General features: G+C 43.4%; 1 long non-coding RNA gene across 4 annotated transcripts in view; it reads left to right on the top strand.

Moving 5' to 3' along the window:
- LOC116227662 (uncharacterized) overlaps positions 1 to 11077 on the top strand; it is a 12428-nt gene extending 1351 nt beyond the window's left edge. The window contains exons 2-6 of one of the 4 annotated variants that reach the window (XR_016465277.1): positions 456 to 796; positions 2090 to 2188; positions 6048 to 7104; positions 8027 to 8065; positions 9719 to 11077. This is a non-coding gene — a long non-coding RNA (uncharacterized LOC116227662). The other 3 variants (XR_004166616.2, XR_016465278.1, XR_004166615.2) reach the window with 3 other exon arrangements.
- Positions 11078 to 23774: the final 12697 nt, after the last annotated feature.

A 23774-nucleotide genomic window follows, 5' to 3' on the forward strand; every position in this document is an offset into this window, starting at 1 on the left:
ACCGGCCGCGGGGCGGGAAGAGCTGCCGCCGCTCCCGCCTTCCCGCCTCAAACCCGGCTCCCCGCGGGCCTGGCTGCGCTCCCGCCCGCCCCGTGCCGGCGGCGGAGGAGGCGCTGCCCCGCCGTGCCCGATCCGCCGACGTGGAGGCGGCCGCCGGGACAGGTGCGGGCCGCGCTCCGCGGCCGCTTCCCTCGGGGCCCGAGTGCCGATCCGAGCGGGGCCCCGCGACCGCCGCTCTTTGTGGCGCCGGAGCGTCTTCAGAAGTGGGTGTTTTTTTTGAGCCGCCAGTTTGGGAATGGCGGGGAACGTCGCCGTGAACGGCGGGGCAAGGGGAGCGCAGGGGCTGCGGAAAGAGCGAAGCTTGTGTGACACAGGCGTTGGGTTCGGGACGCTGAGTTGTTTCCAGATACAGGGCTCTTCGAAGACAGTGCTCGAAAACCCACCTTTTTTCGCAGCCCTTTTTGTAGTTCCGTGCAGAGAGCGGGTCAGGAGCTGTCAGAGATCATCATTCAGAGCCCGAGGCGGGGGGTTGCCTACATACGATTTTGGGTGACAGCCTGGATCTCCATTCCATAACAACATCCATGGCAGTGAGACCAGGCCGGTGTCATGCAGTGCTGAGCAGGTGGCAGAGGCTGGGTCCTCACAGCCGGCCAGGAGCTTCCTTCACCAAGGGAACGGGAGCCTGCTGCCTGCTATTGATACGTGGAGCATTAAGCTGTGAGCAAAGCTCACTGGAGGAGACCGAGCATGGAATGATTTGGGTTGGAAGAGACCTAACTCACCTCACTCTTAGGTGAGTTTCAAGACAAGTGATTACATGAACTAATGGGATTTAGCCAACCCGCTCAGGTGCTCGTACATCTGCACATCCTAAGGTCCTTATTACTTCATAACATCCTTGTGAGGAAGCGCAGGTCGTGCTGCAAGTGGAAAACAGCCACTCAGAGACAGGGGTAAAGGTCACCAAGGGGTTTTGTGGTGGAGCTGAGAACTGAACCCTGATCCCACAGTCCTGCCATGTTAGTTTCCAAAGCACACAGGGCTGCCAGGTTCTTAAAGCTCCTTCAAGCAGTTGTAGTGCTTCCAAGGTGCTAAAATCTACTGAGACTCCCCATAGAAGAGGATGGAAAGTAATTGTTTTGGAAGGTAATTGTTAACTTAAGAACACACTAATGTATTAATTAAAACCAAAATCCTGTGGGTTAGTGCAGGTTGGATTTTTTTTTCTTCCAAAGCAAAGCTGGGTTTGTTGAGTTTTGTAGAACAGAGAATGTAGAAAAGTGGCTAATAGACACACACCTGTCATCTCTGCAGAAATAGAATGAGACAGAAGTTCTGCAGCATGCAGTGATGGAGTTTGTTTACTCTTCATCTGTTGTCACCTTCTCTTTTGCGAATCATTTTAAATGAGGAGGAAGTGAGCTGACAAATGTATGCAGTCTCAGTGCGGTGTCTCATCTTTCCCGATAAGAGCACTAAGAGGATACAGATCAGCCAGTAAAATCAGGCACTTAATGCAGAAGTCAGGGGACCTCTTGCATACATTTGTGACAAGCCTTGCATTCAGGAATAAAGCCAGAACAGTTTGCACTGCTGTTTTTTCAAGTGTGTTCTGTGCTACACCCCTCATTGGTGACTCTCCTGCTGTTTTGAGTTTCTATTCCAGAATAGTAAGTGCAGGAGGAGGAAAGGAATCACCAAAAACCCAAAAATATAACCCACACACTGGAAAAAAAAAAAAAGCTGTAAAGAGATAGGAAGAGAGATTTGGACAGATCCTGGACAAGGGTACCATAAATGTGAATCATTAACAAGCAAAAAGCAAGGAAGGATTAGAGGGGAGGACAAAGGTTATAGGAATATAACCAGAGGAGCCATTCAGACTGTTATATTGTTAGGTAATACAGAGTTTTTTAAATGTATTTTTGGAAGGGATTTAAACTAGGAAAAGGGCTTAGCTTAAAGTTTGGAGGAGTTTAGTGATGGTGAAAGAATAAGTAAAAAAATAAAATAAAATAATAGATCAACAGTAATTCCATGTAGAACTATTTATTTTATCTGTGTTCTTATCTTGTGATGGCAATAGGTGAAGATGTCTCAGCAGTACATGAGGGATGTGACTTCCACATCAGTTGCTGCCATCTCATCTACCTGCACCTTCCCAGAGGAGTTCTTGTTTTGCTAGGTAGGGGATGTTTTTAACATTCTTACCATGCACATGAAAACAGGCTGACTATTGAGGAGGGAAGGACAGTCACGTAGGCCAGGAAAAAGAAGTTCAGTTTGATATGCAATTAATTGGGGGCACTGTCAGCTATTTTAAAACATACGGAGGGAGGATTTCCTGCTCATGGGGGAAGCAACACTTGAAAACAGAAACATAAACTTCATCCTCTCCAATCTACTGAATAAACAAAAAGAAGTGGCACACTGTTCAAGAGTGAACTACATACAGAATGAGGACCCACACTTTTTGCAGTTTCCACTTTCACTGTTGAGACTAACGCAGAAATAGAAAACCGATGTCACAGCTTTTAGCATTGTACTACACAAAAGTAATGCTGCTTTGTACGCACAGGCAGAATGTAAAGAGTTCAATAACAGTTCCTTCATTTCATTAACATTTGTCTACGCTCAGTTTTAATCCTTCAGTTAGTAACCTTGTGTGGCTCCGCATGCACAGTGTGCTTCATGGATTACTAGAGTAACAGCTCGCGTTGTGTTCTGTAAGATGAAAAGGCAGCAGAGCATAAAAGGCAGGTACAGCCCTCACTTCCAATTGTGAGGCGCTTGTACCACATTTCCTTTTCTGCCTCCACACGTGTTGTTTCTCGCACTGCTGACAGTTGGATATAGACAAAATTAGGTTTTATCCCTGTGACTCAGATAAACAGGAGCAGGAAGGACACCCTTCCCCACCTCTCATTTTGGAATGCAAAAAATACTCATGGTGAGGTAACCCCGTGGTCAGGAGTTTCAAACTGATTTGAGCAGATGTCTGAAGGCTGTGTAGCCTGATGACCTTCTCCACTAACCCAAAGTATTTCCTTCTCTTTATGTCTTCCTATGGGCTACCTCTTCTCGCCTCTGGTTCTCCCATTTCCTTTCCCTCTCTGATGCACTCTCTATCACCAGACATCAGCAGGGGATCAGATTCCGCTCCTGCAGGTGAGAGAATGAGATTATTTCCTCCTCCGTCTCCTCTTCCTCTTCCCTCTCTGCTGCCAACTCCTGCAGTCGTTGGTGTTTTTTCTTAAAGCCTCAGGTGCAGGAATTGTATGGGCGTGCAAGAATTTCAACTTCCATCGAGAATAAAATCACGATCATAGAGAAGAGTTTGAAATATGTTTACTGAAAACACGGAGCAACAGAAGATAACTACAAATAATAACCCACTTTTTGTGTAGGGAAAAGGTTACTGCAATTTCAGAATATTTGGACTTGGCAATATGGTTTCTCTCTTGGTTTCTTGGCTTCACGTCCATGCGGAGGCATCCAGTGCCAGGAATAGTTAGCAATCTGTAGCTGTCCAGCAGGAGCACCGAGCCATTGCAGTAAGAGGAAAGAAGCAGTCAAAATTTCATTTTGGTCTGAGCTGTGTAGGGGAGGAATGGCTGTGCAAAGGGCAGGCACAGGAGGAAAGAAAAATGAGCATGGTGACAGATGACAGGGCCCCTTGCTCCCACTGTGCTATAGAAGTACCAGATTTCCAGCAGCCTCTATGTAGTAGAACAGTCTATATAAATGGGACCTGCTGGCAGTACTGTCCGTTTGGTACTTGAATCTTTCTACTTTCTCATTCCTGCGTAGTTCAGAGCTATCACTGTTCCTGTCCAGTGGAAAGAAACACTGATAAGCAGCTGGAGGATTGATTCATAATTATTAAAAGCACAGAGGTGGTGGGAGGAAAGACATCTCTGCCTTAGCACACAAAGCAGTTGCCTCTCAGCTATGTTTGCTGAATTATTTGCCGGATCAAAATAGCTGCAGCAGAAATCAGATCTGGTCTTGGATTAGCCTGGTTTACGCAGTGAATATTTACAGAATACATCTCATACTCACGCTAAGTCATTTGAACAAAGAAAAGGTTAAAAAATGAGTATATACAGGCTCATTGTTTTGACTGACATAGCTTCTATAGAGGCATGTGGGATGATCTGACACATAGAAAATCAATGGAAACAGTGGCTCAAAGCACTATGTAAGGGTATCACAGATAAGTAACGCTGAATTTTGGTTGTTTTAGAAAATTCTAAAGTAAAAAGAAATAACAAAAAAAAAGAATCAGTCAATTTAGGAGTATCTAGCAATATGCTATAAGCACAGTTTTGCTATTTACATATATAGCCCTTGTATCAGTTCACTGCTAGAATGTTATTCACCTCTACAAAAACCTCAAGTGGATGACCAGAGACTAAAAGAAAATCACAGAATCACAGAATCACAGAATTGTAGGGGTTGGAAGGGACCTCCAGAGATCATCGTCCAACCCCCCTGCCAAAGCAGGTTCCCTACACCAGGTTGCACAAGTAGGCATCCAGGCGGGTCTTGAATATCTCCAGAGAAGGAGACTCCACAACCTCCCTGGGCAGCCTATTCCAGTCTGTGAACTAGATATCTTACCAGCTGAATAAGGACTATCAAAGAGAATATTCAAATATGAGCATTACAGTGGAGTCCAGTGACCTGCATGCACACAGTAAACTAGCAAACAGCAAGAAGATTCAATAGCTTTAAGTACCTGCAATAGAATATGGATTTCCTACTGTCAAGAAATAGACTTAAGCCCAGCCCAAGTTAGAAACTTGGATTTGTTATGTAGTAGAAATTTAGTTGTGTATTGATCATTCACATTCTAGTTCCTTGTGTCCAGGTACCATAGATCATCATGAGAACTTGCAGGATCAGGCAGTGGCTCAGGGTTCAGCCTCTGTGAAATTTATCTTTTCTCACTATGAATGTCTTTAGACTGGTGAAGAGGCATGAAGTTTTCCTTTATGGATAAACAGGAGGCATCTGTTCCCAGAAGAGTGAACTAATAAACGGTGATAAGTCTGTATCAATTTAACAATGCAGCAGTCCAAGCGCTGAAGTGAGATGAAGTGTTCCACGTGCCATCCAGGCCTTCTGATGAAAGTTAAAGCAATGTGGATCGTGCTGTTACTGGTGGTTACAGAATGGAGGGAGTATTTTCTGGACTAGAATCACAGAATCACAGAATAGCTTGGATAGGAAGGGACATTAGAGACCACTTCCCACAGGCAGGGTTACAGCCCACCAGCTCAGAATGCCAAAGGCTCCTCCAGCCTGGCCTTGAATGCCTCCAAGGATGGGGCAGCCTGTGCTAGTGCCTCACCACCCTCTGAATAAGTAATTTCCTCCTAATATCTAATCTAAATATCCCCTCTTTTAGTTTAAAACAACTCCCCCTTGTCCTATCACTATCAGACCATGTTAAAAAGTCAGTCTGCCTCCTGTTTATAAGCCCCCTTTAGGTGCTGAAAGGTCAAAATGAGGTCTCCCCGCAACCTTCTCATCTCCGGACTGAACAAGCCCAATCCCCTCAGCCTTTCTTCACAGGAGAGGTGCTTCAGCCCTTTGATCATCTTTGTGCCCTCCTCTGGACCCACTCCAACAGCTCCACATCTTTCTTGAGCTGGGTCCCCATGTCTGGACACAGTGCTGCAGGTGGGGCCTCATGAGGGCAAAGCAGAGAGAAAAAATCCCTTCCATCTCCCTGCTGCCATCCCTCTGTTGATGAGCCCAGGATGCAGTTGGCTTTCTGGGCTGCAAGTGCACACCGCTGGCTCATGTCCAGCTTCTTGTCCATACATCTGTGTTGCTGTATGTTACAGTTGCAAGGATTTTTTTTCCATCCAGATTTTTTTTCTCAGCCCTGTATGTTTTGTATAAGTAGTCTTTCCCAAATTTGATCCTAGCTCTACACAATTAGGAGTGTTCTCACGCTCCTACGCTTGCTGGTAATTCTTGTCACTCACCTTTCAGCTTGCCAAAGACACACGTGTTCTTCTTGTGTTTTCCAGACAACAGATGCAACAGTTTGACTGAGCTTCCCTGGCTGCTCGGGCATTTTGTCAAGCACGAGTTCCCTCAGTTTCCAGAGAGGAAGTTTTCCAACTGAGCCTTGAAGGAACACTGCACTCATCAGTGTCCCCCACTGCCCTCCTGTGTGACCCGCAGGCAGTGAGGGGGAGAGTGATCTCTTGAGACCTCATGTCAATCTGAGATGCCTCTGAATATCTTTGTTTTCCTTTTGACAAAAAATATTTGACCCACTTAAGATGAATCTTGTTTACTTGCATGAATAGATTTACTAATGTTAGCAGCAGTAAGATAAGCAGACTGGCACTATTCACAGCACCCTGCATCTGAAATTTTACATGTATTAGAAGTTAAGACAGACTTCTTCAAAAGGATTTTTTTTCCATAAAGAAAAGAAAACCCTTATCTATCATGAATGGCAGCAGAGACCAACGTGAAACAATTATTCCTAAAACACAATGAGGAGCATACAGAAGGACCTGCAGGATCTGCACATACATTGAAAGGAGAGGAGCTGCACAGCTCCAACTTGTGCACTGAGTTGTCAGAGCACTGCTGCTGGCACTTGAGGCTTCTAAAGATATGGTCTGTCAACAAGATTTTGAGTCCCTGTTTGGATGCAATCAAGCTAGATTTTCATCTTTAGCAAGCTGTGTTAATGTACCTGATGTTCTCTTGACGCTTGTCCTGATCTCTAAGTTTTCTAGCTTGTAATTTCTGTTTCTAGGCTCATCCTTTCTGTGGTCCTCAAAATCAGGGAAGGAAATCCCTTTTTAATGTTGTTGCCATTAAAGTCCCCTGAGCCAATTGATCTTATTCAGGACTTCAGCCAAATTTTGCCCAAGAATGTGAGGAAACTTCCTGGGTCAGATGTGAGATGGAAATACAAGTGAAATCTGGGTATCTTTTGTTTGGTGTCTGATGCTCTTTTTCATACCCAGCAGTCAGGATGTGTGGCCCAGTGAGCACACTCAAACCAGAAGATGCGTTGCCAATCCAGGAGTTCTCACTTGTTTCTAACAACTCCTAAACCCCAAGGTATGATTCCAAGGAGCAGATCCAGAGAGGCAGCAGGGTGAGGCTTAACAAAGCCAACATTGGGCAGGAGGTGCAAGCTGCTGAGAGCTGCTGCGCTGAGCCAGGCAAAGGGGCCGTGGCTCTGCTGCTCCCCTCTTTGTGGAAACCTCCAGAACTGGGGATGGCAAACAGTGGCTGACAGCAGTGAGCACAGTGCCATGGGTCTGACCATCTGTCTGACCATCATGAGAATCGCCGGTAAAACTGATCTGCAACTCTGAGAACAGGATTTGGTTTTTTGTTAAAAACTATGTGCAAAGGCGGCAGATAATTCTGTTCATGCTTGAAACAGTGAGAAAAGAAGTAACAGTGAGTGCTTTGCAGAATACATTTTCCTGTGAGTAAAAGATTCCAAGGCACCAAATTGTTTTTGATGGGTTATTTTGAAATAAGTAGAAGGATGCAGCCTCGCTGAAATTTCTGCAAGCACTGACAGTGCCACAAATGCATTGATGTGGCAGGAACATGTTCTCTGGGTCACAGGGACATTTTCAAAATTCCACACGCCTCTTTAATGCCACTCAGCAGACAGCCTTGAAAACTCATTTTGTTAGCAAAAACACCACCATCCTCTCCTTGCCAACTTCTTTCTATGTCCTTCTCCATTTTATATAATTTTCCTGTGCAGGAATTTTCAGAATTTGCTTCCCCCCTTCCACAGTGCCTGAGGCAAGGCAGAGCAACAACACTGCACCAGGGAAACTTCTGTGGTTCCACAACTGGTTGTCCTCGTGGGAAGGACTGTGTAAAGCAGAGTGCATGCAAGTTACTGCCTCCACACAGCACCATGTCTTCCCATCATTTTGGATTTGGTCCTGATCCCTTTCTGGTTACAGAATAGGGCTTCAGGCTTTTTTATTTTATTTATTTATTTTTTTTCCAGGTTTACCTTCGGGAGCCAAAGGAATGCTTACCCTTTTCTGTAAGAGAAGCAGCGTTCAGAAGATTGATTATAATAATAAACTAGGGATTGTGTTTCTGAGATTTTACATGTAAACACAATCTTAAGTGTAATTGGTTTCAATGACTTCCATTTAATTCTTGAACAAAGTTTCCTTTTAAATTCCACACCAGATTGGACATGGCCAAAGATAAATTGAATGCAATCAGATCTACAATTTGCTTTGATGATATGCTACATTATTTCTTACAACAAACTGTTTATTATACAAAGCTAATGGTGTTACTCATGCATTTAACAAATCTAATATATTTGAAACTATGACAAAATGATAAGTTCCAAATTTAAGTCTGGAAAAACAAAACAAAACAAAAAAAAACATGTTTTATTAAAGAGTTTCATCTATAGTTACATCCTTGTCAATGCCCAAGTCATCACTTTCACAAAGAATTCTTAAACTAAGAATTTAATGTGCATTTCTCATCATTATACAAATCAGAAATCTTAATTATACTGCCTCTTCATGATAACTTTAATTTACATTCGCTTAGTGAATGTATATTCTTAAGAAGCATGTCTGAATTTAAATGTTTTTATGGTGTTGTTAACATAATACTCCTTAAAACTGTTAATAAGACCTCTAAAAAGACTTGCTCTCATCTATGCTGAGCCAGCTGTTGCACTGGGCTGCCATGGAATTATTTGAATACTCATGAAATTTACTGAAAATTAGCGTTGTCTTCATCATCATCCTTTCCAACAACAGCAACCACAAAATGATGTAACAATGACAAAAAAAAGAGAATCTGTAAAACTAGACCCTCGTGGCTGTGACAAGAATTCTTCAGTGCATTTTCTGGAAATTTGTAAAATCAAGATGATCTTCTAATATTTAACCCAAACAATTCTTACTTACCCCCCCACCCCTCTTGCTGATATTTATCATGATTTCATCATGGCAACTACAAATTAATGAAGAGAGAATATAGTCCCTGAAAATACAAATATTTGATTGCAGGAATTGTTAGCCCTTGAAATGCAGTGCTGCTTACCACTGAGCTAATCCAACTACTCTGTGTTCTGAATTACCACTTCAACCCTTGCCTTGTCTTGTTCATGCAGCTGAGGAACGCAAATGCCATGCCTTACAAATAAAAACCAAAAACAGCAGCAGAACAGCTGCCATCATCCATTGGCCTAAAACATAAGGGCCTAGACTTTAGGAAAAATGGCTTGCCCAAATTATACCACTTCTGCAATATATTAGGGATAATTTATGAATGCCAGACTTTGCTATTTGGATGTCTGTTGAAATTCCATGGTGGCAAAAGCAGGACACACACAACTTAACATTTCCAACATGGTGGGAAGTCTTCTGTTACAGCTAACAATGGAAAGCCTACTGAGATTTCTAATTTGCCACGTGCAGTGAGATGCCAGGCGCTGTGCTCCTGCCTGGCCCACCCCCAAGCTCTTTGCTCTCACAGCTCTTCCCAGCTCCAGCTGCGCCTGGCTGCAGTCCCCAGGCTGGTCTCACTCTCTGCTGCAATGCCTTAACGTTTCTTCTTCCTTACATTTACCCAATTCCTCAGGGACTTTTTGCTTGTCTCAGTATCCCTACTACTCCCACTGTCTCTTTTTCTGAACTCAATGTTTTTGTTTCCTATTTTGTAGGGGATTTTTCTTCTTGGTGGTTCAGTTTCATTGAAGATGATAGGAAGAGGTGATCCCTACAGATAGTTTAGAAAATCTACCGATGATTCAAAATAAGCACTTAAAAAACACTCCAAATGCCATATTTTCACTGTGAAATCTTAAAAACATGGATTGTCCCTTCTGCCAAGCGCTAAGTAGAAATGGGCTTGTAAGGGCACCTTGCCATTTTTCTTTGAAAAGAATTAATGGAATAGACATCCAAATCAGCCTTCTTACTCTGCCGCACATATCATGTGTTCATAAATCTGTTCACCTTGAATAAAAACAGCAAACACACAGAAGATTTGGCGCACGTGATCCTTCTTGCAGCACCACAGCTAAGACATTGTTGTGTTTGGGGCCCTTTATTCCAAAGCACTGTCTCGTTATTGTCTTTTTAAGCTGTCTGGTTTCTAAGTTCTCAGAATTTAGAAGATCAGAAGAATGTTTCCGTTGTCCAGATACCAGCCTGCTTCGTGTCAGCCTGTTGGCCTGACCGGCATTTCCTTGAGGTCCATGGTCTGCAGAAAAGGGACCTAGCAGGTTGAGTATGACTGGGCCAGAAGGCCTGGGGCAGCAGGCTGCACTGTGCAGCCACATACCTCAGCATGTGTTCATCACCCCACGTGTCAGAAAGTTACAGAATATCCCGAGTTGGAAGGGTCCCTCAAGACTCATTGAGTCCAGCTCCCAGCTGGACCACAAAGGACCACTCAAAATTCAAACCCTATGAAGCCCCATGTATTGCGCACAGCGACATCTCCTTCATCTTTTTTCCCACGTGGAAGGATCTAGCAAACAGAGCCTTCTTCTTTCAGTGGAAGAGGACTGGATACAACTTATGCTCTGCTCTTCCTGAATACCTCCTGCAGCAGGGAGGCTGCTTGGTGCCCACACTAGTAAATGTGTCAGCGGAGGCCATGGTCACTTCTGGGGCCTGCTGGCTCTTGTACATTTCTGACAAAAACATGTAACTAATGATGGTGACTATTTTGAAAAAGTAATATTTTGTAGCGGAGAATTTGCTCTATCAAACGGTGTTATTGTGCTCTTTGTAGCTGTTATAGTTTCCATGGAAATAAATAGGAGGCATTACTTACGGAGCAATCTACGTACATTTGTTTGGCACTCTGAATGAGCAAATGAGCAACATATAAGGCAAAGGGAAGACTTGCAGAGCACTCCAAGGAGCCCCTGGGCATAGGGCTGATGGGAGCCCATGCAGCTGTGCTGCCTGCAGGACGGGGCTGCTCTCTGTGCCTGACACCATTAGCATTCCTTGTCAGCTGCAGCTCCCAGCACCGTCTGTGCACAACTTGGGAAAACCAGGTCACTGTCTCGGCTCATCCTCCTTGATAAGCAGTGTTTTCTTCTGCTGCTCTGAGGCTCCGGACAGTGTAATTAGTTGTCACTAATGTTCGATTCTGTGTTCAGCTGCTTCAGCCCAGGCCAAAAATGAAGGTTTTGCATAGTTTGCATGCCCTAATAGGAGGGGAACTTGAGAGAGACCCACTTTCCTTGTGTTATAATGATGCAGCTGATATTTTTCAAAAGACCAGAAAGAATACTAATGACATGTTAAGCTTTCAGCACTCCCAGAACAGAGAATAAATGAGATTCCAATGAAAATACAAAGCTATACACCTACCCGTGCCAGATAACAACTTGTACTGCAAGGCTGTCATAACGAGCAAACTGAAATCATGCCCTCAAGCAGAAAAACTGCCTGAAATTGCATTTAACTGCTTTGGGTTTGCAGGAAGATGAGAATCCTGATATTCCAAAGAAGCTGGAGGGCAGAAAAAAGAAAGAAGTCAACCCAAGTGCCAGACCAGAAATTCAGATTTCTGCAATGCAATGCTGGAAATGGGGTCTTTTAAGCCTTTGGGGAGTACATTTTGAGGGGAATGTATGGAGTTGGTCCATGGTGATTAAGCAACAAACTTTACAGACGGTCAAGTGGTTTTATGCTGTGGATAAATAAATAACCATAAATGCCCTCAAAGAATCATCTGGATGATGCAGTGTAGCTTGTTTCTTGGCAGGGCAGCCGTAGCAGTAATTAAGGCTGCATTAATGCGTTCTGTAGGTGTCACTGTAATGGCAGTGTCTGCATCGACCGAAGCGACTGAGCAGTGTGAGGAGCCAGGAGCTGCATCCACTCTTTGCCAAAAATGCGCTTACAATTTGACATGCCAGAACACCATTAAAAATAGCATCACTTAAGTCATAAACAACAAGGCAAATGATATTAGCATCCACTACAGTAACTGCAAAGTCAACGTGCAGTATTTCGGGAGATGGAATATGAGGCAGAGCATGCTTTACCAGTCATTCCAAGATGGTCTCTTTGGACAGAAGAGCACCAGCTTCAAAGAAATGCATTCTGCTTTGTGTGTGCTGGGAAGCAGGGAATGAGAAGAGGGGTCATGAAATTACAGCTGGAACTGATGACACTGGAAAAATTGAAATTCCTCTTTTGCAGTGATTTGGGTTAAGAAGTCCTAAGCATGCAGTATGAGCTATATACAACTCTGCAGACAACCATAGGTCAGTTCATGTAGTAAGGGGAAAGTCAGAAAGAGAAATATGTTCTGAAAAAAAGAAAAAGAAATGTTTCCATGTAGTAACCTTTGTAGTTAAGCATAGGTGATCCTCACTGCCCCAGTCAGCAGAGGAATTTTATAGGTGCTTCAAATACATTAAAATACACCAATTAAATACATTAAAATACTTCAAATACGTTTTACTATCATCATTATTTAAGGAGAATTCAGCCCCGGAGGCCATATAACAGTTAAACTTGTCATAACAACTCCAAATATAATAGGAGCACAAGCTCAAGATACTCTTCAGATGTGTGCTGCTAATTGCAGTTACAATGGTATTATTTTCCAGCTTCATCTCCTGCAAGCCAGCACGTTAGTAATAGATGGAGAAGTAACTCATTTTGGTAAGCCCAGTCACACGTTACCTGTCTTCTCAAATGATCCGTGTAATGAAAGCTATTGCAGTGCTAATCACAATCAGCACCATGTGGTAATGCCTGTTCAGTGCTCCGCGCTCTATTCCAACCTTGCTTTGGCTCACAACAGGGCGAACACAATTTAAAAACTCCAGGATGGAAATCCTTCTTGGTGGAAACATTTCCAGATTTGTACTTGAGTATTAATTGCGCTTGACGCTTAATTTGCAACAAAGAACACCTTACAGTGGCTGGACGTGTGCACTGCGAAAAGTAAGATAAAGGAACGTCTGTGACGCAGATTCTCACAGCTGACGTTCTCCGGTGATATTTAGACTATGTAAATATGGGCAATGTAAGTAGTGATCTTATTTGCAATGCGGCTGCTGAATTCTTGGGAAGAAACCCAGACCTTGCACTTGCCACCTTCCACAGAACGAGCCCCACAGGAGCACAGCAAGGACTCTCTGTTTAGATGTGGTACAGAGGAAGATCTCTGTGTAAAAAGCCCTTCTGTACTCATAAACTCTGCAAAGGAAAACATACAACAGGATGCTTTTTTGTTGTTGTTGTTTTTAAATACACATCTGCCAGGAGGAAAAAAATAAAAAATGAGAAATAAAAAACGGACAGATTTCCACGTTTACAAACTGTCACACACGGGTTGCTCCAAAAGTAATGCCTCCTATTTATTTTCACAGAAACTACAACAGCTATAAAGGACAAAATAGCACTGCTTGGTAGAGCAGATTCTCAGCTACAAAGCACTATTTTTCAACACAGCCATCACCATTAGCTGATTTATAAAGATTAGCTGGTTGAGGCACTCTTCATTTTGTGGTGTGACAGCTGTGCCTAGCAGTCCAGAATACGGCTTTCATTTCACTGCTTCCACTGCTGAAACGCACCATGCACCACCTCCTTGTGCTCACATCCACTGCTTGGTCTCCATAAATGTTCACCAAGCATTGGTGAATGTCAGTGGGTGCCATTTTTTCCTGCATGGAGTTAATCAGTGAGACCTCTTTTCTTCATCCACACTTATGTGTCAGACACCATTCTGTCTGCTGCCATCTGTCACACAGTAACAACATGTAACTCAATGTTGGCTGGAAGGTTCAATCTCTACTGCCATAGCACCACCATCTGCCTCTGACGTAATAACACAGGACACAGTGGTTTTGGAGCAGCTTTCACGATACAGCATCCCTTTTAAAACACCGCAGAAAACCTGCAGCAGCTCTGCTTTGACTCCTGCTCCCATATGCCTTGGTATTTTCCTCACTCCCGCTGAATGCAGGACCTTGTCTTGCTGTTGGAGTGACCCTGGCTCAGCAGTGCCAGCTCTCGGCTAAGAACCCAGGGCAGAGTTACCCGGCAAGAGCAGAGCAGCAGATTTTTAACATCCAGTCAGAAGCTGTAGCACGAACTGGAGCACAGATTGAGTTTGCATTATATTAGCATCTTTGTTTGTCCTTTTCTAACAGATGATACTTCTATTGCATAGTAAATGAGTAATGTTATTTCGTATTTATCTTACAATTAAAAGCCAAAAAAAAAAAAACTCAAGTCCTCTTCCCATTTCTTGGGCCCCATGAGCTTAAAATGTTCACTGCTCTGCTGCACTAGTATTCTCACAAGATTGTTAACACGCTGGTGGTTACATAGCGTGAAGTGGGAAAGCAGAACACTGCAGCTCGCTGAAGCTGCACAGGAGCCAAGCAGAGACCTGCTGGCAGCACTGCTGCGCAGAGCCCAACTGCACTGTCACAGGAGAGGAAAGCTTTGGTTGTGGTGGAAAGCAGGTCTGGGGGATTACAGAGCATGCAGTGCAATGTGTTACAAATAAGAAGCAGCTCTGTGCTGGCCCTTTGTCCTGCAGGTGGCAAGGAGATTTTCTGCAGAGTCTCATTTATGCTGACGTCTCCTGTAGGAAGAACGGGCCCTGGAGCATTTATTTCTCATGCAGATGTTACAGAAAGAGGCTGTGATCTCCTTTGAGATCCTGAGAAATGTGGCTGTAACAGAGCAAGGCCAGCCTGCCTTCATCTGTGTTCACATGAAGAGAATATATTGCATGCGGATCAGCTCTGTGTGCCTCAGGCTGATCACAGCTCTACATCTGAAGACCCCTGAGCTGATATCCACATAGCAATCCTGCAGGAGGTGCAGTGCTCACCTCACAGATACAGCCAGACTGAGAAGGAGTATCTATGGGTCTTCTTTTCAGTAAGAAGAGCTGATGGGGCCATTTCCAGCCATCTCAAGATACACTTCAATAAGACACCACCCTGATAAGAATAATCGACATGGTCCCAAAACACATGGGGCTAGGAAAGGTGTGTTTGCTAGCAGAGGACAATTCTTGTGTTAGTTTGCTTCCGGAAATAACAAGGATTTAGACCAGTGCCTGCAAGTTTATAGACAATCCTTTAGGGGCTTTATACTACCCAGGGAGCAACTGGCCAGAAACTGCCGTGTACGTTTCCCCTGAAATCTGGCCTTGTTAGCCATTGCTTTTCTCAGGGAAGATGGGATCATAGCAGAGGGAATTCCCGGACATGGGAGGACATGGAGCAGGGTGGGTGCTCAGACACTGAGGCTTCCTGCAGGCTCTGCTCTCAGCCTCCCCTTTCACTGGGTTCAAGGAGAGGACCGAACAAATCCCAAATTGAACAAACAAGCCCTGTGTGTCTCTACAAGCTTATCAGCGTGGCTGGAGCTTTCCTTTAATTTCTTGTTTGCTTGTTTGGGAGAGAATTCTGCAGTGGCTTGACAGATGGGTTATTGTGTGCGACTCCCTGCATGCACAACTAGGTCAACTGCCAGGCAGGCACTGTGCAAGCGTGAGGCTCCCCTGGATCAGCCAGCGGCTGCACATTATATTTTCAGAATTAGCTAGGTAGGAGAGAATGTCCTTCCTGGAATGTGCTATCTTGAAACTGTAGTCCCTTTGCTCGAGTCATCTGAAACCTCTTCTCGGACCCAGCTGCAAAGAGTGTGACATTCATGGCATTTGTTTGCACCGCCATCAGCAAAGAGAGACTGGAGCAGTGGAACATTAGGGGTTTCTCTTCACCCTCCCTTTGAACTCATAACTTCAGCACAACGCAGCTCACCTGCCATCAGAGAGTGTCAGCTTTTCAAAGCAATTGGAATTAATCTGGGCTAAGATAAAAGTGAAGGGATAAAGACCCAGGATATTTTTATTAGGACAGTTTCTACTCACCATATGGATGTAATTCTTATCACTGCCATAGGCAACGAACAATAAGACAACAAAAAGGATGGCTCCCTTTGTGTCTATGGAGTTGGAGTTCAGGGTTCTGCCGAAACATGGTTTTACTGACTCCGTATGTAGTGGAGCTGACTCTGTTGTAGTGCCATCAGTGTGGAAATGCTGCTGCAAGAACATATTTTTGGCTGTTGCTCAGAAACGGCTGCCAGCCCTCTGCACAGCCTGTGAGACCTTTAATGCTGCAGGCTTGCCTTTAAGGGGAAAGTCCCTCAGAATAAATGTTTCCACATCACTCTCAGCTCAGATGTCCGGCTAAGCTGTAAATGAAACTGGAATAGAATGGAATGGAATGGAATGGAATGGAATAGAATAGAATAGAATAGAATAGAATAGAATAGAACAGAACAGAACAGAACAGAACAGAACAGAACAGAGTATTAAAACAGAAACTTAATCTTCCAAATTAACCATAAAATTGCAAGCAAGAAAGCTCTCTCTTTACTACCTGCTCCTTCTTTCACATTACTCCAAGCCCTCACACACTTAGACTTAACTTGGAGCTGTTTCAGTAACCACCGAGTGAGGGTTGTGTGGAGGCTTCCCGGAGGGCATTGGCTACAAGCAATGGGACAGAGTTCATTTTACCAACAGGAAAACCTTTGTGATGCTCAGCAAGGGCATGGCATGAACGAGATCATGCAGAGTTGAAACAGTTTGAAATTTTGCAAGCAGTCAAGGTTTACACCAATCCTTAGCTAATCGGGATTAGGACATTTCTTGCCCCTTCCTCTGCTGACTACGCTCAGGGGAAGGTTACAGAGCTCCGTAAGCCGTGTGGCTAATCCCACAGAACAGCTGATATGTGTGTCACTTTAAAAAATGGTGCGCCTTTGTCATAGTTATAGCCCTTGTGAGAGTGTCACTCCTTTTGAGCAGCTTCTCACTCACTCGTGTTTTACGTCTTCTATAAAGTCAGGAATAACTTGAAAGTGAAAATTCCCCAAATGTCAAACCCAGTGAATGAACATCCCCATCTATGCACAGGGTGGAGGCCCTCTGGGATGGCTGCTCACTCCCCTGTAACAACAGATACATGCTGTGGATTGCAGGCATCTTCAGGTCTTGGAGAGATGGTCACTCTCCATCTGAATTAGCCTTGCACGCTCCCTTTCTGCTAAGAAACACATCCAAAAATTGTACTTAGGCATACATATCTTTCCAAAAAAATAGCTTACCCTGAGGATTAAGAAGACAAATTGAAAAAACAGCCACCTGAGAAGAACCATCCAGCAGTTCATGCACATCACGGGCTCAGCAGAGGACTCACCCAGTACCAGATCTCACTCAGATACCGTTTCCCTGCAAAAAGCAGCGCTTATCAGATCAGAAAGCCTGGGTTAATGCTGCAGCTCGGAGGCGTGACATTAAGACTGATGGGATGTGCGAGCTGCAAAGGCAAAAGGTCTCCACAAATGTCTAAGCCAGCCGCAGTGTTGCAACACTTGCTAAGCTACAGTGAGAGCTTGTGATATTACACACTTTTTTTCTGCCAAGTTGCCACAAGGAAGAGGTCTGCATGTTTATTAAAGGAGGAAAACCAAGGGCCATGGACAAAGACGTGAAGGTGCAATCTTGAGGCTTTTTTTTTTTTTTTTTAATTCCTTATTTTGAAGGATTTGGAGCAGACAGTGCAGCAGTTTGCACATTAGCATGAGCCACAAAGCACAGCAACATGCACTGCTCCCTCTGCCAGTCCTGGCTCTCTTAATTCCTTTGGCAGGACAGCAGGGAGCTGGGCCCTGGGGTGGTGTATGTACGTATGTATATACATATATATATATACATATGCATGGATAAACACACATACACCTACCTACATGACCAGCCATGGCTGACCCCATTGCCAAGGATCAGGTTTTCATGAACACTAAGCATTCATATTCTCAAAAGAAAAAATGGGAGCCATAAATTCTCTTCACATCTCTCCATACCCTAAGGCATGCCTATAATAGAAAACCTGCCCTACTTTAACCAGATCAGTTTTAAAATGCCAGGTTTTAACAGTGAGATTTTTGCCACATAAGTAGTTGAGACAGAACCATATATTACATATATCTAATGGATCTATGACAAGGACCGTTTCTACTGAAGAGGCCATGGTAACACTTAATTGTGTGTAAAGCCCATGTGGGAATTTTAATGTTAAGGTCCAGCTGGGTTATCCTCCCTTCTATGATGGCCAAAGAGAAGGCCACCCCTTTTATTTGCGACCACGACATTCCAGAGCAGAATTTCACCTGCAACACAGCTACTAATATAATTTCCATCCTTCTTGAGGTTTTGCTTCTCTGTTCTCTTTCCCTTCTTCACTGTCTTTCAGGCAGCCTTTCCATTGTAGAAAATAACAGTCCTACGAAGAGACTGCATTTCAGATGCAATGGTGAATTTCTGCTGTGGATGTGAAAAGACAGCCTGGAAAAGGCAGTCAGTCTTCCAGTGTGGCCATCATAGCACCCAGCTCGTGGCTGAAGGCTCTGCAGGGTGCTCTGGAATGAGCCCCTTCTCCCAGTTCTTCATCCTCCTCACCCATACAACAGAGAGGCAGTGATACATGTCTCTCTGAGCCTTCTGAGTGAAAGCCATATTAAACACGTTTTGTTGCTGTTAAGATTTGTTACTATTCAAACCTGTATTTCATTTCTTACCTGCAATGTGCAAGACATTACCTGGCATTTAACTCACACCTGTGTCTACCAGATTTGATTATTTGGCATTGAAGTTGTGCTTTAAGCAAGAAAAAGCGCCTGCTTGTCTTACAGCTGTCTCAAATCCATGTAACAAATGCCAACAGCTCTAGCAATCTATCTTCTTCTTAACACATGCCTTATCTTAAGAAGGTCATGTTTCATATTGAATTTTCCAAACCCAGGGAATTCATAGCAAGCTCCCATCTGATTTTCACCATTTAACTAAAACACAGTCAATCCACACACAGAAGAAATGTGATTCATAGGAATTTGACGTGGAAGAATCCAGTACATTATTCAAGCCAAGTTCAGAACAGGCCAGTAAAAAGAAAGACCTTGAATACTTTCAGCTGCAAAATAAACTGAAGGCACAATGATGCGAAAGATGGGGATGGAATTCACTGAAAGATATTTGTTGTGTTTCTACTTTCCAAGAGTGAGAGAGAATAAAATGTACTCCTTGTCTGAACCTCGGAATATTCTTTTAAAACAGACTAAAAGATGAAACATCCAAAAAGCCACTGCTGGGTGATCATTTATCTTTAGTGAGGAGTGCTACAATGAACTCAGGTGCCTTCTGTGAGATCATTTCATTCTGGTAAGGGAATGAGTACCCAACAAGCAACGTTTTACTGGCAACAGATGTCACATCAGGACTCCTGAGCTTTGCTGCTAACATGCAATTACCTTTACAATCCCCTTTACCTCACATGGCACAACATTTGCTTGGTTGTGTTTTAGGTCTCCTTTTCATAGGGGAAATCAATACAATGTTATTCTGCAGCCACAGAGCAGAACTGGGATGACACGACTTGCGACTGTTAGCAGGTTTGACAGCATGTTTGTTTATTGGTGCCCTGCTGTTAAAATTCACCAATTTCACATATGCAGATTGCAGTTTTAAAATGCTTAAATTGCATCCCGAGGGTGTAGTCCTATCCCATACATTCAGCATAGCTGATTCAGTGTGGCAGGATTTAAATTTGTATTTCTTCAAACACACAGCAGGGACAACAGCTTTCTCATAGACCCAATCACCATTTTGAAGACAAGCTTTGCTTCAATGCCTAAGACTTAACTAAAGCCGCTTGCAGATCACATTTGCCATCCCAGTCTTATCCCCCAGTCTGAGGGACCTCAACAGCCTTGAGAGAATGCAGAAGTTCAGTGTGCAAAGTTATACCGATGGAATCCATGTAAGCACTTAAAAAGAAAAAAGAAAAACATTAACAATAATACTTACACCAAGCACCATTTTCATTTGAAAATCAGCTTATAACTGTGGATTTCTCTGCATTTCCATTAATGAGCAGCTTAGCAGCTGCTCACCTGCACCTTCTCTATGATTGAAAAAATAGAGATTTGTGGGGTTGTTAGGTGAAAAAAAAACCCTAAATTCTCTTTCCTTGCTATAGCCAAACCAGAAAAACAAACTTCTCTGAGAAAGCAAAGGTGAGATAGAAGAATTAACTAATCTTTGGAAACCATAAGTCTGTGCTACAAAACTCTTTAAGCTTTGATGCTTCCTGCTTTTAGCTCCAAGAAACAGGAAACAACAGCACTTTTCATGATTTGTTCACTGAATAAACTATTTGCACTGTTACATCACACTGAGTCCAGCGAGAGGCTTTTCCTGCAAGCCTTCTCTTTACTGAACAAGACCAAGAAATCCTGAATAATAGGAAGACAAGCAAGGACAACACAGTTCATCGAGTCTGCTGCAGATCTGATTGTGCTTTGGACAGAGGCCTGGCTGATTTTAACAGACTGTGCTCATTTCTACTGTATTTCCCATATCAAGCACTTCCCATGTACTGTCTGGATTTCAGCATTTCTTTAGTCTGCCTGTCCATTAGCTAAAATAAAGCTGTGAGGAGAGATGGCAGATTTTTCACTATCACTTGGGGAATATGCTCAAATATCTAAAAGTACTAGCAGGTAAATCTCTGCCCTTTTGGCAAATTAAAAATAAATAAGCAGTGTAACATAGTCAGCATAGCTGCCTTGAAGGTATGCTGGGCAAAGCAAGACTTCAGATCCCAGGAACACCAAGTGAAACACGAGCTTTGCAGCACGTCTGCAAAGAGCCAAACATGCCATCATCCACAGGCTGTGAGAAACCAGGACAGGACTGGGAATCACACGATGATTTATGCTAACATTGCCCTCTATCAGAAACTTTAAGTAAAGATGATCAAATGATGCATGAAGTTTGTATTTGTACAAATTTGTTGTTACAGTTAGGATAACGCACATAGAACTACAAAAACCATAAACAAAAACAGAATTGTATTTCTGTGAGGACATGATTAGGCAGTCAGTGGAAATACAGTTTAACAGCTTACTCTTCCTGTGGCCTCTCAGCCTCCCATTCTCACACCAGCTCTGTCCTTCCCAGTGACACATTTGCACAGCCACTGAGTAAATCAGGTAGAAAAAATTATTCAACTGAAAAACAACAGAAGAAGAGAAGGCTGGCTTTCAGCTACACCAGTCCAATGCATGGCTGCAGGATGCTTGTGCTGGTGCAGCCCTGGGCAGAAGGAAGGTGACGCAGGATAGGAACCAGCAGCCAAGGGCACGGGAGGGATGCTCTTCAGTCTGTCACAGATGCCAAATTTTCTTATCAATCTAGGCCCTAAAGCCTTTTCTCACACAATGCTGCGACATGGAAAATATTTGATTGGGGTTATAACCAAAAGTTTTGAATAAGAGTAAACTGAAAATTTAATCACATACAGTAAGCTGGTCATATTGTTGGTTTTTTTTAAATAATTTTTTGGAGAAAAATTCCTCTGGTCATTTATATAGAGATGAGACCGAGTTTTTGTTTTTCCTATCAAAAACAGGCAGGTAGTAACATGGATTATCTCTACTTTGGACAGCAGCTTCTGTGTTCTATGGTTCCACCTGAAAGGCACGGGGGATGTCGTGCTTCATTAAATGAGTGCTTACAGTCCTGGGAGTAGAGCTTCATTATCACTTCTATCTTCATTCTTAAAATCTTTCTTAAAGTGTGATTATATAGCACTTCAATTTCTTGGAATATACAGAGATATAATTCACTGAAATACTCTTCTGTGACACTGAATTTATCCGACCCAATATTATTTAGTAACGATTCATCATAGGTTCAGCCATTAAACTCCGGTGAAGTGACACTTGGAATCATTGGTGTTTACACAGCCCACTCTGGTTGCTCAAACACATCTCAACCACACTGCTCACAGAAAGACGTGTAACTGCCTGAACGCTGTGCACCCACAAAGGTCTGCTGGCATTGCCAGGCCAGCTGAATGCTGCTGCAGAAGCAGGCATGGTGGCCAAAAGGCACATCCCCTGGCCTCATGTTACACGAGAGCGGGGCTGACACGGACCTGGTGTGCAGATGGAAGAGCTGCGCAGCTCCGTGGCTGAAATGTGTCACAGGACCCGGGCTTCTCTGAAGCCTTCCCAATCTCCTTGGATCAAAACAGGGAAGCTGCTAGGGAAGAAACACTCTGTCTGCTACACAAAGCTTGGCTGAAGAAAATATACAGTTTGAAAATATCATTTTCAAAGGTTTAAATTTCAGTCTTAAGGCTTGTGTCTCCAGGCAACATCAAGAAAGATTAAAATGCAATCTGCTTTCATACCTAGCTTTTTCTAAAATGCTTTCAGGGCTTGTATCACCACCTCTAGGAAAAAATGAAGTAAGTAACAAAGTCATACAAGTTTGTTTCCTTTCCACTTCCCAGTCTAACTAGAGATAGCAAAAAAACAAAAAAACAAACAAACAAAATCCCACAAGCACCAGAAAACCAAGTCACCATTTTCATCTCAAAATTCTTTGCATAATATTGGGCAAACAAGTACTGTTTTTCTCACTCTCCTATTGGTCAAATTGACAGAGGCTGCAGGTTCAGGTCATATACTGCAGTTTCCTTATCATAGAATCATAGAATCAGGAAGGTCGGGAAAGACCTGCAAGATCATCCAGTCCAACTGTCCGCCTACCACCAATATTTCCCCACTAAACCCATGTCCCTCAGTGCAACATCTAAATGTTTCTTGAACATCTCCAGGGACAGCGTCTGACCACTCTTCTAGAGAAGAAATATTTCTTATGTTATGCAGGATATCATTATCTCATACCATTTGCTTGTTATTTTTTAGACAGTTGAGTCCTGCGCAACTTGACACTGGGCTGTATGCATAACAATATTATTCTTTTCTATCTTTTGAAGTACTGATATTCTCAAGCTTCAGAAAACATAGCTTTAAAGTTTTACATAAGTATACTCTGGCAAATTGTACAGAATCTTTATTTCAGCAACTTTATCATCATAATAGCACATTAATGTTCTAACAGAGTGACACATTAACAAAACAGAAAAAATTGTGATCTTATTAAACTGATAATATTAATTCCATTGTCTTCAGGAAGGCAGGAGGTCAGCTTTTATTTGGAACAGGCTGCCTAGAGAGGTGATGGAGTCTCCTCTGGAGATATTCAAAACCCACCTGGATGCTTTCCATACGAGCTGCCGTATGGAACTGCTGTAGCAGGGTGGGTGGACTAGAAGAATTCCAGAGGTCTCTTCCAACCCTTGCAATTCTGTAATTCTGTGCTTCTATCCAATATCTGAGAACTTAGCCTCAGAGAACACCAGAAACTGAGGGAAACCTGTACCCCTGCCAATCTATGTTGCATATGTCATCTACACACCAAAGAACAAGTAGCTCTTCAAAGATCACTGCAGAAAAGCTGGGTACAAATCAAAAGAAATAAACAGAAAGAAAATGGGTGGACAATCACAATTCAAATAAAATCTATATTTCCAGAAGAAACGCTTGAAGTTACCAAGAGTCACTGCAGTAGAATCAAAAGGCAAGATCTTTTCACCTCATTTATTTTTTTGGGAACATTCATCCCTGAGAGGGAACATGGAGTAGAAACCTCAGCTCACTATGTAAATGACAGGGCTTTACAGGACAGAGTCCTTGAGTGGCTTCTGACCTCAGCCTGCAATGGGCTCTCTGGCCAAGGCTCCCGCATAGCAGGTGTGGATTTCCAATGAGAGTGCTGGTAGCTGGGGACTCCCC

The sequence above is a fragment of the Phasianus colchicus genome, chromosome 3, assembly GCF_987193195.1.
Source record: "Phasianus colchicus chromosome 3, bPhaCol1.hap1.1, whole genome shotgun sequence".
In the NCBI taxonomy this organism is placed as follows: Eukaryota; Metazoa; Chordata; class Aves; order Galliformes; family Phasianidae; genus Phasianus; species Phasianus colchicus.